Source organism: Plectropomus leopardus, chromosome 8 (assembly GCF_008729295.1).
Source record: "Plectropomus leopardus isolate mb chromosome 8, YSFRI_Pleo_2.0, whole genome shotgun sequence".
NCBI classification, from domain to species: Eukaryota; Metazoa; Chordata; class Actinopteri; order Perciformes; family Serranidae; genus Plectropomus; species Plectropomus leopardus.
In genome coordinates, this window is record NC_056470.1 from 3,709,104 (window position 1) to 3,726,042 (window position 16,939).

At 40.6% G+C, this 16,939-nt stretch overlaps 1 pseudogene; it reads right to left on the minus strand.

The window, feature by feature from the left end:
• Positions 1–1,410: 1,410 nt before the first annotated feature.
• LOC121947508 lies at positions 1,411–4,651 on the minus strand (annotated as a pseudogene).
• Between the last annotated feature and the right edge of the window lie 12,288 nt (positions 4,652–16,939).

The window sequence follows — 16,939 nt, forward strand, 5'->3', positions numbered from 1 at the left end:
CAGAACCTGTAGAGCTCAAAAACCCTTCTTTATATGGCTTAATGAACTGTACTAGCTTTACTGTACTGGAGAGTCTCTACATCCCAGTCTGTATTTTCCTATCTAAGATGCTGCTGAACTGATGCAGTTTATGCTCCATCTTTGCTTCAGTCAGCCAGCAAGTTGGCGTGATATCACAATTTTTACTATTGTATCATATTTGTTTGGAGTGGGGGGCCACAGGGGTGTCCAGGTTCAGTGTTACAGGGGCACTGGCTCCTGTTGGACCTTCTACAGAACCGCCATTGCTGCAGCCTACCTCAACTGGTCGGACCTTTGCTGTCGTTGTCTCGCATCAGCTGCCAGCTCTGTGTATCTCAGCTTCTACACTTGAACACAGAGACACAGAGGAACCAGGCAACACCGCAGACTTAAAACCAAACCTGAACCCAGGATAAAGAGGTTTGGTGAATGTGGTGTTGAAGGTGTGAAGGTGGATCAGTGTATTAGAAGAGACACTGAAGAAGGATACAGTGCCAGCAGGACAGTACATATACTCTGCTACTCTGTTGGAGACAGAGAAGGAGGGAAGGGAGAATGTGTTTTTCTTATAGTGCCAGACAGAGTAACAATCCTCTGAGCACCTGAGACTCCAGGACTGGTTATTTCCTCCAACCAGGCTACTGCTGTCTCCTCTCCTGCTGATTCTTCTGTAAGTCACGGCAACATAAACCCTTCCTTTCCATTCCACCTCCCAGTAACAGCGACCAGTCAGAGCATTTCTGCACAGAAGCTGGCAGTAGTCAAATCACACAGTTTCTGTTGACAGTGCTTGTGTCCAGTGTGAATTCAGAGGCATCTTAAGAAGAGAACAAGACAACTGCAGTTTATCAATTTTGTTGTTTATATTGACTTATGAATTATTGTTATTATTGAATATTAAACTCCTAAAAATAAGGCTTCCAAAAGGGTTCTTCCTGAAGGGCTTAAGGTTAAGGGGCTTCATATATATATATATATATATTTTTAAATGGGCACTGTGTAAGACATGAATAAAAACAGAATGCAATGATAAGCAAATATTTTATTTTGAACCTATATTCAATTGAATTCAGTCTAAAGTCAAGATCAGTTTACACTGATCAACTTTTTTGTTTTTTGTAAATATACACCAACTCAGAATCTGATGGCTGCAACATGTTCCAAAAAAGACGGGACATGAGCATGTTTACCACTGACATCAACATTTCTTCTGACAACACTCATCTGGTAGGGTTCCAGGTGGAACCTTTATAAGACATTCTATCAGTAAACAAAAAGGGTTCTCCCATGGGGGCATATTCTATTGGATTCCCAAAACATAAACATTTAATGAAACTTCCCAGTTTGTCAGTTTAACAGAGAAACCTTGCGTGTGCTAGTATTGGCTCATCACCTCAGAGTGTCCAGTCTGCAGTGTGGATCCTCCAGTCCAACAGACAGTACCATCACTCCTGAGTGTCCTGGATGATTGTAGCTCAGGTCAAGCTCTCTCAAATAGGAGGGGTTGCAGCTCAGAGCTGTGGCCAGAGAAGCACTGCCTAACTCTATGACCAGACAGCCTGACAGACTGGAATTAGGAAATTGATAAGAGAGTTTTTAAATAAAAAGTTTGGAAAATGTGTACCTACCCTGATGAGGTGTTAACCCACACACAGATCAAAAGCCACATACTTAATAGTTCAACAAAGAAAGACTATTCAGAGTCATGAGTGCACTACTTTCTGATTCTGTTTTTTGACAGTTATTTAAGGAAAACAATCTTCCAGATGCTGAGTCTCCTCTTCAACATTAACCTGAGAGTATAGCAATATTTAAATTATCAGCAGACAACAGATCCTGATCTGAGAGTCTCCAAAGTACAGTGTGGACTTCTCAGTCCAGCAGACAGCATCTTGACTCCTGAATCATGCAGGTCATTGCCACTCAGGTCCAATTCTCTTAGACTGCAGGACTGGAAGCTGATAACTGAGGACAGAGCATCACAGCTTCTCTCTGAAAAGTTACAGTCATTAAGCCTGAGGACATAACAGAAATAAACACGAGCTAAATGTTTCACTTGACATCTAACTTATTTGATAACATTGATATCAGTGATTTGTCGACCCACCAAACTTTATTTGAGGCTTTGACAACTGGCAGCAGCCTCAGAAGAACATCCTCTGAAACAGATTATTTCTTCAGGTCAAACACATCCAGATCTTTTTCTAAGGACAGCAAGATGAAGACCAGAGCTGACCACTGAGCAGGAGACAGTTTATTTGTGGAGAGACTTTCTGATCTCAGGTACTGTTGGATCTCCTCCACTAGAGAACAGTCATTCAGTTAATTCAGACAGTGAAACAGATTGATGCTTCTCTCTGCAGACAAATTGTCACTGATCTTCTTCTTGATGTACTTCTCTGTTTTCTGGTTGACCTGGGAAATACTTGCCCTCTCTGTCAGGAGACCTTGCAGGAGGTTCTGGTTGGTCTGCAGTGAATGACCGAAGAGGAAATGGAGGAACAAGTCCAGGTGTCAATTTGGAATCTGTAAAGCCTTGTCCACAGCAGTCTGATAGAGATCTTTTCCTTTAGGTTTCTTACTAAATACTTTAGGCAGCTGGAAGCTTCTTTGATCTTCAGCCATCGGATTGACTCCAGAGTTGATGAAGGTCAGATGGACATGAAGAGCAGCCAGAAACTCCTGAATACTCGGATGGACAAAGCAGAACACCTTGTGCTGGTACAGTCCCCTCTCTTCTTTAAAGATCTATGTCAACACTCCTGAGTACACTGAGACTGCTCTGATATTGATGCCACACTTTGTCAGGTCAGATTCATAGAAGATCATGTTGCCTTTTTGCAGATGATCAAAAGCCAGTTTTTCCAGAGTCTCAATAATCTTCCTGTTCTCTGGACTCCAGTGTGGATCTGTCTCAGCTCCTCCGTCATACCTGATGTTCTTCAGCTTGGACTGTACCACCAGGAAGTGGATGTACAGCTCAGTCAGGGTCTTTGGCAGCTGTCCTCCCTCTCTGGTCTTCAACATGTCCTCCAGGACTGTAGCAGTGATCCAGCAGAAGACTGAGATGTGGCACATGATGTGGAGGCTTTGTGATGTCCTGATGTGAGAGATGATTCCGTTGGCCTGCTCCTCATCTCTGACCCTCCTCCTGAAGTACTCCTCCTTCTGTGGGTAGGTGAACCCTCTGACCTCTGTCACCATGTCAACACACTCAGGAGGGATCTGACTGACTGCTGCAGGTCTTGTGGTTATCCAGAGATGAGCAGAGGGAAGCAGTTTCCCCCAATGAGGTTTGTCAGCAGTACATCCACCGAGGTGGACTCAGTGACATCAGTCAGGATCTCATTGTTGTGGAAGTCTAGAGGAAGTCGACACTCATCCAGACCATCAAAGATGAACGTGATCAAAGATGGAACTCTTTGAACCTGCAGATTCCTGCTTCTTTAGTTTCAGTAAAGAAGTGATGGGGAACCACCAAGCTGTACTTTTCCTCTTTCAGCGAATTCAGCTTTCTAAAAGTGAATGGAAACGTGAACTGGATGTACTGGTTGGCTTTGTCTTCAGCCCAGTCGAGAGTGAATTTTTGTGTTAAGACTGTTTTTCCAATGCCAGCCACTCCCTTTGTCATCACTGTTCTGATCAGTTCATCTCTTCCAGTTGAGGCTTTAAAGATGGAAGACAGGAAAGAGTTTCTAATGAGATATCAGGAACTGTTTTATCCTTTGATTCACTGAAACTTGGCTAAATTATGGACAGCACCATTCAACTAGGCCACTTTTTTTCTATATGCTAATCTGACTGAGTAGAGGACCCTGGGAGAAGAGAGGAGGTGAGCGCTGTATGGTGAGTAAGGGCTATGTGATAGTGGGAATGTGAACTGCTGACACAGAGTCACAGCTCTATTGAGCCTTGTATTCCTTTAGCTCTCAGTAGCGATGGCTTTATGAGTTTCTTTAATCAGAATCAGAATCAGAATCAGAAATACTTTCTTGATCCCTGAGGGGAAATTGCCTTTAGTTACAGATGCTCCCATTCAAAAGTCTTAAAAGAAGTAGGAAAGTGTAGAATATATCAATAAAATTTAAACGTAAGTACTAACATAAAATAAATATATCTAAACACTAAAGCATAAATACAAATGTACATTTTTGTTCTTGTTTCTATCATGTGATAAATAAAACAACAGATTACTGACATCTGAATATACAATATTATACATGGATGTAGTTATTGCACTGGATTACTGCACATCAAAGTAGTTACTGCACATAATCAGAGTGTCTGACATTCAGAGTGAGGAGTTGTACAGTCTGATGGCCACAGGCAGAAATGATTTCCTGTGGCGCTCTGTGGTGCATTTTGGTGTTATCAGCCTTGTACTGAATGTACTCCCGTAACTGACCAGCACGTCGTGGAGTGGGTGGGACACATTGTCCAGGATGACATGCAACTTGGACAGCATCCTCCTCTCACACACCTCCGTCAAAACGTCCAGCTTCACTCCCACAACGTCACTGGCTTTACGGATCAGTCTGTTCAGTCTATTGGCGTCTGCTACCCTCAGCCTGCTGCCCCAGCACACCACCACATACAGGATAGCACTGGCAACCACAGACTCATAAAACATCCTGAGCATAGTCCTGCAGATGTTGAAGGACCTCTGCCGCCTGAAAAAAATAGAGGCGACTCTGGCCCTTCCTGTAGAGGGCGTCAGTGTTCTTATCCAAGTCCAGTTTGTTGTCAATATGTATGCCAAGATATTTGTAGTCCTCAACAATGTCCACACTGAACCCCTGGATGGAAACAGGGGTCATTGGCACCTTAATCCTCTTCAGGTCCACAACCAGTTCCTTGGTCTTTGTCACATTGAGCTGCAGGTGATTCAGCTCACAGCATGCAACACAGTTGTCCACAACAGCCCTGTACTCAGCCTCATCACCCCCGCTGATACATCCAACCACCGCAGAGTCATCCGAGAACCTCTGGAGATGACAGGTCTCAGTGCAGTAGCTGAAGTTCGTGGTGTAGAGGGTGAAGAGGAAGGGAGAGAGGACAGTCCCCTGTGGAACCCCGGTGTTGCTGACCACTCTGTCTGACACACAGTGTCAAAAGCGCACAAACTGTGGTCTGCCAGTCAGATAGTCCACAATCCAGGACACAAGGGTAGTACAATGATAAAATTATATCGATTAGAGATAAAATCCATCTCCTCCTGCCCTCAACCGATCTGAACTCAGACGCAAGTAATTTGGATAAAGCAGTAAGGCCTGAAATTTATTTTGATTGTCCCAACTGACCTTCACCAACTCACTTCATTGATTTCCCCATCCAAGCCATCAACTTGCCTGTTAGACCCCATCCCGACTACACTACTAAAGGAAGTTTTATCATTAATTGACAATTTTTGTTAGATATAGTCAATGTCTCTATTAACAGGCTATGTACCACAGCTCATTAAAGTAGCTGTCATTAAATCCCTTCTTGAAATGGGTGAGTGTTGGACCCAGATGCAGTACTCTGATGCTCAGGGACGGTTGGTAATAAACTTTATTTAACCCAACACAATCAAAGTCAATATTGCTCAGAGTCAACGGTGTGGAAAGTTCGTTCTTCAGGCTGAGTGCCCAAACACAGTCTTTGGGAATCCCACGAAGAGAAGACACGGACCTTGCAGTTGCTGCAGCTGGAGAGCAGCCCGTCGAGCCGACAACACGTGGTGAACGAGCGTCGTCGGTTGAGCACAGGGATAGTCGAGGGCAGGCGGGAGTTCCGTAACCATGAAAGCAGTCCGTGAAGGCAGCAGCACCGATGAGGAGAGAGCAGATGGATTGTCGAAGCCAGGCGGAGGAGACGTAACCAGGAGAGCAGTCAGGATTCCGAAGCGCCGAAGCAGAGCACGTGGTCAGGGACAGAAGGCAGGTAGGTACACGAGTCAGGCGAGGAGGGAATGTCGGGGACAGGCAGAGTCGGCGTCGGAAGATCTGGCAGAATATCGCTGGAGAGTCTCGCATAGTGCTAAAGAACAATCTGGCAGAGAGTGAGTGTGCTGGAGTGGCTTATATGCTGGGTTGATTGGTGATCAGTTGCAGCTGTGAGGTGAGCAGGCTGTGGAGATGGGCGTGGTTTGCAGGTGGAGTGAGCAGAGGGAGGGTGAATGGAAAAATACTGGCAGCAGAGGAGGAGGAGGAGGCAGGCAGGCAGGTATACACCATGACACTTCTAAAGAAGCCAGCAAACTATAGACCGATATCTAATCTCCCCTTTATTTCTAAAATCCTTGAGAAAGTAGTTGCTAATCAGCTTTGTGACTTTCTCCAAGATAATAGTTTATTCGAGGACTAATTTTCATTCAGGATTCAGTTCATCATAGTACAGAGACGGCCCTGTAAAATTTACTAATGACTTGTTGATTGCCTCTGATAAAGGACTGGTCTCTGTATTAATCCTTTTAGATCTCAGTGCTGCATCTGACACCATTGACCATCAAATCTTACTGCACAGACTGGAAAACTTAATTGGCCTTAAAGGAATGGCACTAAACTGGTTTAAATTATTCTTGTCAGATCATTCTCAATTTGTTCATATAAATGATCAATGCTCCATGCATTCTAAGGTCTGTTTCGGAGTATTTATGTTGTAGGATTTGATTGATTGTACTTAACTTGACTGAATTCTATTTGCTTTACCAATGTGAGCTCAAATAAATACAATTTGCTTCTGTATACTTCACTTGACTTTAATTAAACATTTTCAGAACGCAGTGAAAAATGTGCATAACACCTTAGTAAACATGTCCCTATTTGTCTTATATCAATCTTAGAATTTCAAAATTCAACTGTTTTAAATATTGACTTCAACTAAAAAGTCAGTCTTAAAATCATTGTGTTAAATTACACATTGTTAAACCCAACCAACTATAGAATACTCAATGTTTGTGGATTCTGATCACCTCAAAAAAGGAAGTCAACTGATATGATTTTTAGGTTAACAACACTATTAAAGGATTTCAAATACGGTATTATAAACAAAATGTAGTAAATATTAAAATATTTCTTAACAAATCTAGATATTATGTTTAATTCAACTGTGAGTTTCAAATAAATACCAATTTTAAAAATTAGGTTGATTCACATGATTACTTTGAGGTAATTAGTTTCCACAAGGTCTTGTGAACGTTTGCTTTTACAGTGCAGAAAACATCTGTTGGACCCTTAAATGAAAACATATCAAAAGATAATATTTAAAATTTCAGCTGCTGACATACTTTAGCATTAAGTTTGGTTGTATATCTGCATAATTTACAACAAAACAAAAAAATATAATACAATTACCACTGATGTAACAATTCACAACACATCCAAATTGACCAAAAATCCTAGTTATCAGCCTACAATTTTAAGCAGCAGAAGTAAAGGACCCTATTGAAAATTCAGCTCAAAATATTTGTCTAAACCACACTGCATATTAAGTAAAAAATTAAGTAAAAAATAATGTCTAAAAAGAACCAAAAACATCTTACAAATCTGTCATGACACTGTGAACACATTGAAGCACAGAGTAACATTGTTCTTCAGCTGCAGACTTCCAACAAGTGATCCTTTCAGTGTCCCTATCACAAAACAGCTATTCAGTTTATAATAGTTCAGTCTCGTCTTCTGTAGGTGGATTACTCATGAAGTCTGTTTTAAAGGACCTGCACCTTCCTGGAAAGCCTGCTCTCCCTGCTTACATACAAATGCACTGCTCTATAAAAATTTTAGTTTCATTGTCACAATTATCATTTTTTTTAAATGGCAATGTAACCATATCTAAGCCACTCAGGCGTGAACAAATCTTAATAAAGACAATTCTGCCTTCCTTTCAAATGGAGTCAGATAGCATAGAACAAACTGTGTGGAATACCTTAAACTTCCATGAAGTTGATAAAAATCTTAACCTCATGTTCATTTTAAACTTGACTTATTATGAGTAATGCAAAGTTTGTTAACATTTAAGTCAAAAACATATGACTCTTGCTCTTGTCTTTCACAAGATAATTCAGAAAGTAATATTTTGTGTCACATCTACAGGTAGCTAATTAACACCAGCAGTTATAGGCAAACCTTACTCAAAAGTTTATAAAGTTTTACAATAAGTGCCATAAGTCCAAGTGCATACATTTATAATTGTGTTTTTGGCTTTTCACAGTTAATAGTGACAGATGTTACCATTCAAAACACTCAGAATTTCAGGTTGACCTCTAAACGGGTAACTTACTGACATTAATGAGAAGGGTGATATTGAGATCTGGATTTCAGTAGACAGGCCAGTCTGGTTTGAGGGCAATGGTTGAGATGCGCAAGATGTCACATAGGTGGAAGTCACTTAGGCTTGACCTCATGCTGTTCTTGTTAAGGTTCATGACAGAGAATGTCTGCTCACACAAATATGTGAAGCCGAATAAGCTCAGCATTTTCTTTGCAAATGTTCGCATTTCTGGAAACCTGCCTTTATCCAACTGCTGGTAAAAGTCAACAAGATAAAGCTGATGGTGTCTGCTGCGCCACTCGTTGTCACACTGCAGATCAATGAGCTCCAGCTGCAGCTGTGGCAGAGCATCATCGGCGTCCATGGAGAAAGAAGAGGACAAAAGAAACATGTCCTTTTCAATAAATGCAAAATCCCGAAAGCGTTCATTAAACTCCAAGGAAAGAGATGCGATGGCTGTTGCATACCTTTTCCTTTGCGCACCGATGTTGTCCTCTGGAAAACTGTCCATGGCTTCTTGCAAAGCTGGGATAGGTGTGGTGCAGGGTTCCATTTGAGACAAGTGTCTTAGGAAAAGTTGCAGCTTGGCTCCTGCATTTTGTCCCTGGAGACTAGAGTTCAGCTCATTCAGATGCTTTGTTATGTCAACCAAAAAAGCCAAATCTGCCAGCCATACAGTATCTGACAGTTCTTACATCGGTTGTCCCTTTTCAGCCATAAATTGTCCAATTTCCTCTCTGAGAGAGAAAAATCGCTGCAGTGAGGACCCCCGACTGAGCCACCTCACATTGTTGTGATATACTACATCTCCATATTCAACCTGGATGTCAAGCAGGAACTGCCTAAACTGGCAGTGGTGTAGGGCTTCAGAGCGAATAGCACTGATTGCCTTTACCACAGGTTTCATAACATGATCACATTCGAGATGTTTTGCGCTGATGAATTATACAGTGGAGTTTAATGGCGTTACCTCCTTCTTCACTGACTTTGTTGCAGATCAGTGTGGACAATCCACTTTTTTCGCCAACCATGGCAGGCGCACCATTGGTAATAATCCCACTAACTTTACTCCATAGTAGTTTATATCATCAACAGCTGTACAAACAGAATCAAATAAATCTGTTCCTCATGTTTGGCCTTTAAGGCTTTGGAGGTCAAGCAGTTCCTCTGTTACTTTCATGTCATCATCAACTCAAGTCACTCCCCTGTCCCCCAGTTGTCTCTGAATATCTGATATGTCCTTAATTCTCTGTGCCAGTGTTACGAGCCAGGCAAACATTAGCAAATTCTTACTTCTTCGCAGGGTAAACGTTCTCCACCATTTTCATTACACAGCCTTTGATAAGCGCACCCTCTGTGAAAGGTTTGCCATGTTTGGCGATTAACATGGCCACTTCGTAGCTTGCTTTGGTGACGTTTTCATTTGACTCACAGGCCCGTGTGAAGACTCGCTGTTGAGAGGCCAAAGCAGCTTGCAGTTGCTTCACTTTTTCAGTGCGCTGACTCCCTGTTAGCTTGTCGTATGCATTAGCTCGTTTTGTTTGGTAGTGTCTCTTTACATTGAATTCCTTCAACAAGGCAACAGTCTCTTGACAAATTAGGCAAACACAATTGCTTCAATTTTCAGTGAATAAATATTGTAATTCCCATCTCTCCTGGAAGCGGTGGCCCCTAACTGTCAACTTTCCTCTTTTTATTTACAGGCGCCATGGCAGAAATGAGCGAGAAGGGTTCACAGCGAGGTCACAGAGCCAGATAGAGTTAGAGTGGTACTGCTACCATAAGGTGAAAGGCGAAATTGCATTTCGAACCTTATATGATTTATTTATTCTGTTTGACAGTCCTAGTGGGGCATAAATAATACATTATAAAACCAAAGTTGCGGGCCATATGAAGTCTGACCGCAGGCCATAATTGGCCCCCGGGCTGGACTTTGGACATGCCTGCTTATCATCCTTCAAGAGCACTGCCCTCTGAAAACACAAGGTTACTTGTGGCTCCTAAAGTCTCCAAAAGCAGGAGTGTTCAGCTACCACGCTCCTCTTTTGGTCAGGTAAGCAGACACCATCTCCACTTTTAAAGGTAGACTTAAGACTTTCCTCTTTGATAAAGCCTATAATTAGGGCTGGCTCAGGCTTGCCTTGGGCCAGCCCCTAGTCAGGCTTACACAGTTTTAGTCTGCTGGGGGACCTTCTTTCTGATCCTGCCTTTTGCTGTGCTTGTGTTGTGGCTGCACTGATGCTTTATCTCCAACTTAGCATTTTAACATTATGCCGTGCAGAGGTGGCTGCAGTTAAGGACAATTATTAAGCAGCAGCCAACAATGTAAGAAGATACAAAAGGACTAAATTACACAGCACAGGTTAATGGAGCCAATTGATTGATTGATTGATTGATTGATTGATTGACAGACACAGAGCATTCTGCTGGCTATAACATCAGTGAGCAAGCAAGCTAAGATTAGCTAGCTAGCTGTAACAAAGCTACACTGCAGTGACCTGGTTGCATCATAACATTAGCTGATGAGGTTATTGCAAACAGCAAATTAGCCAATTCATCAGCCAGATCAACCCTGGAGTCTTTTTTTAATGTACGATTTATTTCTAAAGTTTCGACACAAAGAGCATACGCACAAAAAACCTACGCATGAATACGTATAATAAACTAAGAGAAGATCTGTAGATAAAGGCAAAAGAAAAAAATATACTGACACAAAAAACAAATAAATACAAAAAAAAGAATAAATAAAAAAGAATGGAAGACGAAAAAGAAAACAAAGGGAAGGAAAAAAAGCAAACACAGAACTACATCAAATATACAAGACATTTTAAAGACAGTATACTAAACATAATGTGCGCTACAGACATGAGAAGAAACCAGACTTGGCCAAAAAGTGCAAAATAGTAGTGCAATACAGGGGGGTGCTCAGTTAGTTAGTAGTCAGCATCCAACTGAAGGGACCTGACATACTCTAAAAAAAAGGTAGCCAGAATGTAGAAAATTGTTTAATTTTCTCTAATTTCATAAATGACAGACTGGGACTTTTTGGTGTCGGGGTAGATGCGGGATATTTGCTTTTAGAGCAATGGACCCTGTGAACTACTTCACACTGCAAAACCATGTAATGCACACAAATGGATGATGTGTGGATCCTTTTCAAAACTGACTGCCAAACCTCAGTGTATCGCTATATCTCTTTATTAACATCACTGATACTGTGTAAACTGTCAGAGGATGAGGGTAAGCATGTGAGAAAAACATTGTACAACTTGGAAATGGTGCCTTTGAGATGGGGATTGATATTAAATATACTGTCATATACTGAGGGATAGTAGGGAAACCAGGGAAATGTTTACGAATAAAATCTTTTGGATTTGTAAGTATCTAAAGAAGTGGGTCTTTGGCAAATTAAAGACATGAATCAACTGATCAAAAGATGCAAAGGTCCCATCAATGTAAAGATGCCTCACAGAGACAATCCCATGCTCTTCCCAAGTTGCAAAAGCTCCATCAGTAATAGTAGAGAAACAGAGGATTCAAATGTATATGGGATAGGAGGGGTGTTGTCTGGAAACCAAAGTGACATTTGAGTTGAGACCAGATCTTGAGGAAGTTTTCGACTATGATGTTACTGTGTACTAAGTGTTTTGATGATCGTAGTGTCGTGGGGAGATACAAGAGGGACATGAGGTAGGAAGAACTGCATGACGCCTCTTCGATCAGCAGCCACTTTTCTGATTTATAGTGCCAAGCCAGTATAATATAGTTTAAATATTTGCAGCCCAGTAATAAAATAAAAAGTTAGGTAAGGCTAACCCACTCAATTCTTTGTTTTTTTAAATGCTTTTGCTAATTCTTGGAGCTTTTCCATTCCATATAAACTGAGAGATAGAGCTATCAAGGGATGTGAAAAAAAAAATTGGGGATGAAGATAGGAATACATTGACAGAGGTACTGGAGTTTGGGAAGAGCATTTATTTTTATACAGTTTATCCTACCAGCAAGAGAAAGAGGTATGAGAAACCAGTGATGGAAGCCCAGATACTTAAAACTATCCTAAGATGTCTTAAAAGGCATTTTTAGAGAGAGTAGGCTGTGGCTGAAGCATTAATGGGCATGAGTACACTTTTATCAAAATTTAATTTATATCTGGAAATTTGCCCAAAAAAAAAAAAGCCAGCCCTGGAGTCTTGATGAATTAGTTGTATCCACTCAATACGGTAGCCTATTTTGTGATGTTAGCTAACAAGCAATTAGTTAGTGTTAGATCCAGCTAAAACTACCAAATCACAATATTTCGAGTCAGTGTTACCTCTTTGTTTTCACTACCGGGGGACACTAAAATCATATGGGGCACTAAGTTTGATGATCTTACTGTTTATCAGACCACAAATGATATGTAGCTAGCTTGAGCAGAACATGGCACGTCTGCCTCTCTCCACACCAATGGAGACCACTTTGTCAAGAATTACCTGCTAGAGGAAGTCAGGGCTGCTCTCTGCGTTTTTTCTTATTCATCACCTTTAAAAATCCACTTTTTTGCAATAGCTTTTCTGTGATTTTAATTTTATTTCATGAAAATTAGTTCATCTTTCAATGTGCTTAGTTTTTGGCTCTTAGTTCATTTCATTCTCTTTTAAACGTGCTATGTTTTATTGTAAGGCATGTTGTAACTGTTCTGTAAGATGCCGTAGAAATAAAGTTTATAAGTATCATCTAATAAATGTAAACTTTGTATTTTCCTCCTTTATGACTTAACTTATAGCTTGTGATCAGTTTGTGACTGTAGCTCAAAAGAATTCAGCAGCGTTTGGAAATGTAAACCTCTTCCATGTTGCCTCCATCTCCTGTTTTCACCCTTTAAATCTGTTTATACCCTCTTACTGCTCTGCAGACAGTCAGCTAGCTCCTCCTGCTTCATTCTCCTCAGGATGTGCAGTGTGATCCTCAGAAATGCCTCTCTGCTGCTCCTCCTCTTCAGCCAACGCTGTAAGCAACTGTCGTTGTTTCTTAAGTAGCAATGATGTGTAGTTGATGAAGGAACCGCCGCTGACACCGACTTGGTTGCATAAGAATTAATTTATTACAACAAAGTTCAGCATCCACTAGGCACCATGGTCTGCCTAGGAGAAGATTCGGGACCAATGTGAATCTCTCTCTTACAACTCATGCATGTCTCTTATATAGGTACAAGCATCTACACATTCATCAGTGAACATTCCTCACCTATTGTATTTTAATCACAAAAATAACCCCCAAGGGCCACAGTCCATGTCATGTAAGCCTAGTATCAATATTCTACTCATCTGACTCCGAGACGTAATTATTCCTAGACCTCTGACCTCAAGATAAGACCCATACAAACAGAGCATAATACACCTCACAACAAACTCCATTCAACAGCTGCACCATCCAGAGTCAGACACTCATGGTTGCTGTTTTTTGGCAGAATTCATTCCTTAACATTTACAAACATTTACAATGGTTGATGTTGCTCCTGTGATAGTATTGTAGCCAACATCCTGGTGTCGACTACTTACTGGAATTTAGGCTACAGCCCGATGCTCTGATCACACACCACTCATACAGCATTAGAAAATAATCTCAGGCATCCATCTTCGCTTCTTCGTTTAAAACATGTTTCTAATAAGTTTCATAAAATAGTTTTGTCATTCACCTCTCTCATCACATTTTGAATGTCTATAGTTCATTACTAACATTTTAGTTCTGTCTCATCATCAAAAATGAAATATACATATATATTTTGTTATATTTTTATGGTCAAAGAATTTTTAGCTCGCCAATATCTTGGATAAAAAGGTTAATGATTTTTGATTTTTTTTGGTAGAGTTTTTTAATTATCTCTGGCAAAAGTTATGTTGACTTCTAAATGTTTTATTACTTGTAACAAAAAAAAGGTAAAAAATTATTACTTTTGATCAGATGGGTGTCCACCTTTGAGCTTAACAGGTCGATCCATAGACCAGTCACTCTTCAGGAACAGACAGCTAGGTTCAGGTCCAGGTCCAACTCCAAGTCCAGGGAGGAGCTCCCTCCTCTCTGTCCTTGGCCTGATTCATAGCAGAGCCCACACCTTCACACAGACACAACAACATGCAGTCATGCATTACAGAAAGTTTTACATCCCAGCACGCATTAGTTCTCCTTCCTCTCAGTAACATGACACAAACATTCAGCGCTGATAGAAACATTTGTTGGAGCTCTGAACAAGAGAAAAAATCCCAAATAAGCTAAGCCCCCAGATTCACCCAGAAATACAGACTGTTGAGCACAGAAGGTATTAGATTATCAAGTTTTCATATGTTGTTTCAGTACATCAACATAAGGCCCAGTCACCATACATTAGTTACAATCTCAAAATGACTTTTCATCCTGAAATGCGTTTGTCACAAATGCAGTCTTTAGTTTCTGCCCACAAATGTGCTATTTGTAATAATCCTAAAATCTGTTATAATGTAAAACCCTGAACTCATGTTGTGTCCTGAAGGATAAAATTCATTTTTGCTCTTTGTATAAATCTTTAAATGTTTAAATTATCACAAAGGTTAAGCAGAGAGACACAGCGTGGTTCATGTTGTGTTCTTCATCCATGCATTTAAAAGAGAGAGAGAGAGAGAGAGAGAGAGAGAAAGAGAGAGACAACAGCACCTCGACTGAGTTGATCCAAAGCTGTCAGACAGGTCTAGACACTTGCTACATTTTTCACTGAAGATGTGAACTCAGTTTACAACCAAACTCCTGCTGTTCTACCTGAGAAACATTGACAGCATTACATTTCGGAAATCATCTTCAACTTATAAAGTCTTCCGAATATTTACACCAGCAAGCAACAAATACATATTCAGAATCATCCAGTCAGCATCCAGAAACCTTTCCCTTGTGCAGTTCAACAATAATACAGCATAATGTGATGATCAAACATTTACAGATTCCTCTGGTAGGATTCTAACCTGCCGAACTCACTTCAGGTCAACATACAGACACTTTCCACCTTCCTGTGTGGAGGAAACACTGGAGGAGAAGCTGCTAGTTTCTTCCTCATCAGTCCTAATGTCTGTGTGCATCTGATCTGAGGACGCTGTCTCACCCTCATAACTTCAGTCCATGACTGAAAAAAAAAAACATCACATGACATCGTATGATACTAGTGTCTGGACCTGTCTGACAGCTTTGGATCATCTCAGCCGATGGGCTGTTAATTAATAAAAAAAATTTCTCTTAAATGCATGGATAAAGAAGACAACATGAACCATTCTGTGTCTCCCTGTTTAACCTTAGTGTTAATTCAAACATTTAAAGAACAACACAAAGATGTAGAGAGCAATTTGAAAAACTGATAAATCCAAATGAACATATGCTTCTTACTACATTTCCTTCACTTGTCTGAAGAGGTCACCTAATCAACTTTGTTAACTGGCTCTGCTCTGTAAATATTGCAAAACAGAAAATAAAAACCCTTTCCACCTGCTGCTCATTTCTTCATCATCAGTACTAATGTCTGTGTGCATTTGATCTGTCTAACCAATGTCTGTTTCTAGCATACCTGATGCATTTTGCCTTAACTTCTCTTCTTTACCCACTTGAGTGCTGTCTACATGTACGTACTGTTTGTGACTCATCTGGTAGTTCTACTGTCTGTCCACTCCATGGTGCTAACTAAGTATCAAATGAGCTAAAGATCAGATCAGTTTAGCAAGATGGAACTGAGGAGCAGCACTTTGGGTTACATACAAATCTCAGTGATCAGTTACAGTGTGAGGTTTTCATGCATACATTTATACACTGTTGTCAGTTTGGTCAAAGGCTCATTCATATTTTGTATTCTTCTACAGTGAGTTCCAACCTGTATTTACAAGACACTCTGGAGATGATCACTGAGGAAACTACCAGGAACCTCTGCACCAGGATGTAATAGACTATTTAAATACTGTTTCTGAGCAGCAGGTTGTAAGAGTTAATACCTAAACACTAACAACACCAGGCAAGGTCAAAAAACAAAGATGAGAAGGCCCATTTACTTATTCTGTAAAGGTTTATGTATTCAGCATCTTTATATATCCTAAAAACTTAAAATAAAAAAGTCTAAAACCTTACATTGAACTCGAACCCCAACCTCCTGCGGGGAAATAACTATTTATGTGCCACATCTGTAGTTGCAAGGGACATTCGCGCTATAACATTAAATACCGTGTCGCCCAACTTTCTGGCTTATCTGCAACTTTTTAATGTTTTCGGGTTGTCTGTCCATCCTTCCATCCGTCCTACCCATTCTCATGAATGCAATATCTCAAGAACACCTCTCAAGAATTTCTTCAAATTTGACACAAACAAATTTTGACTCAACAGTGAGCTGTTCAGACTTAGATGTTTAAAGGTCAAGATTACTGTGACCTTGCATCTGGCTCATTCTCATGAACACAATATCTGAAGATGGCGTTGAAGGAGTTTCCTCAATGAACTGTTTAGAATTTGGCAGTTAAAAGTCTATGGTTAAGGTCACGGTGACCTCATAAATCATTTTAATACCTAAAGGTTAACTGTGACATCATGATTTAGTTAGTTTTAATGTACAACTTTTACAGTAGATGCCACTATACCCTGCATATTAAAGCACAGACCAGGCCAAACAAACTCACCAAAACATGGC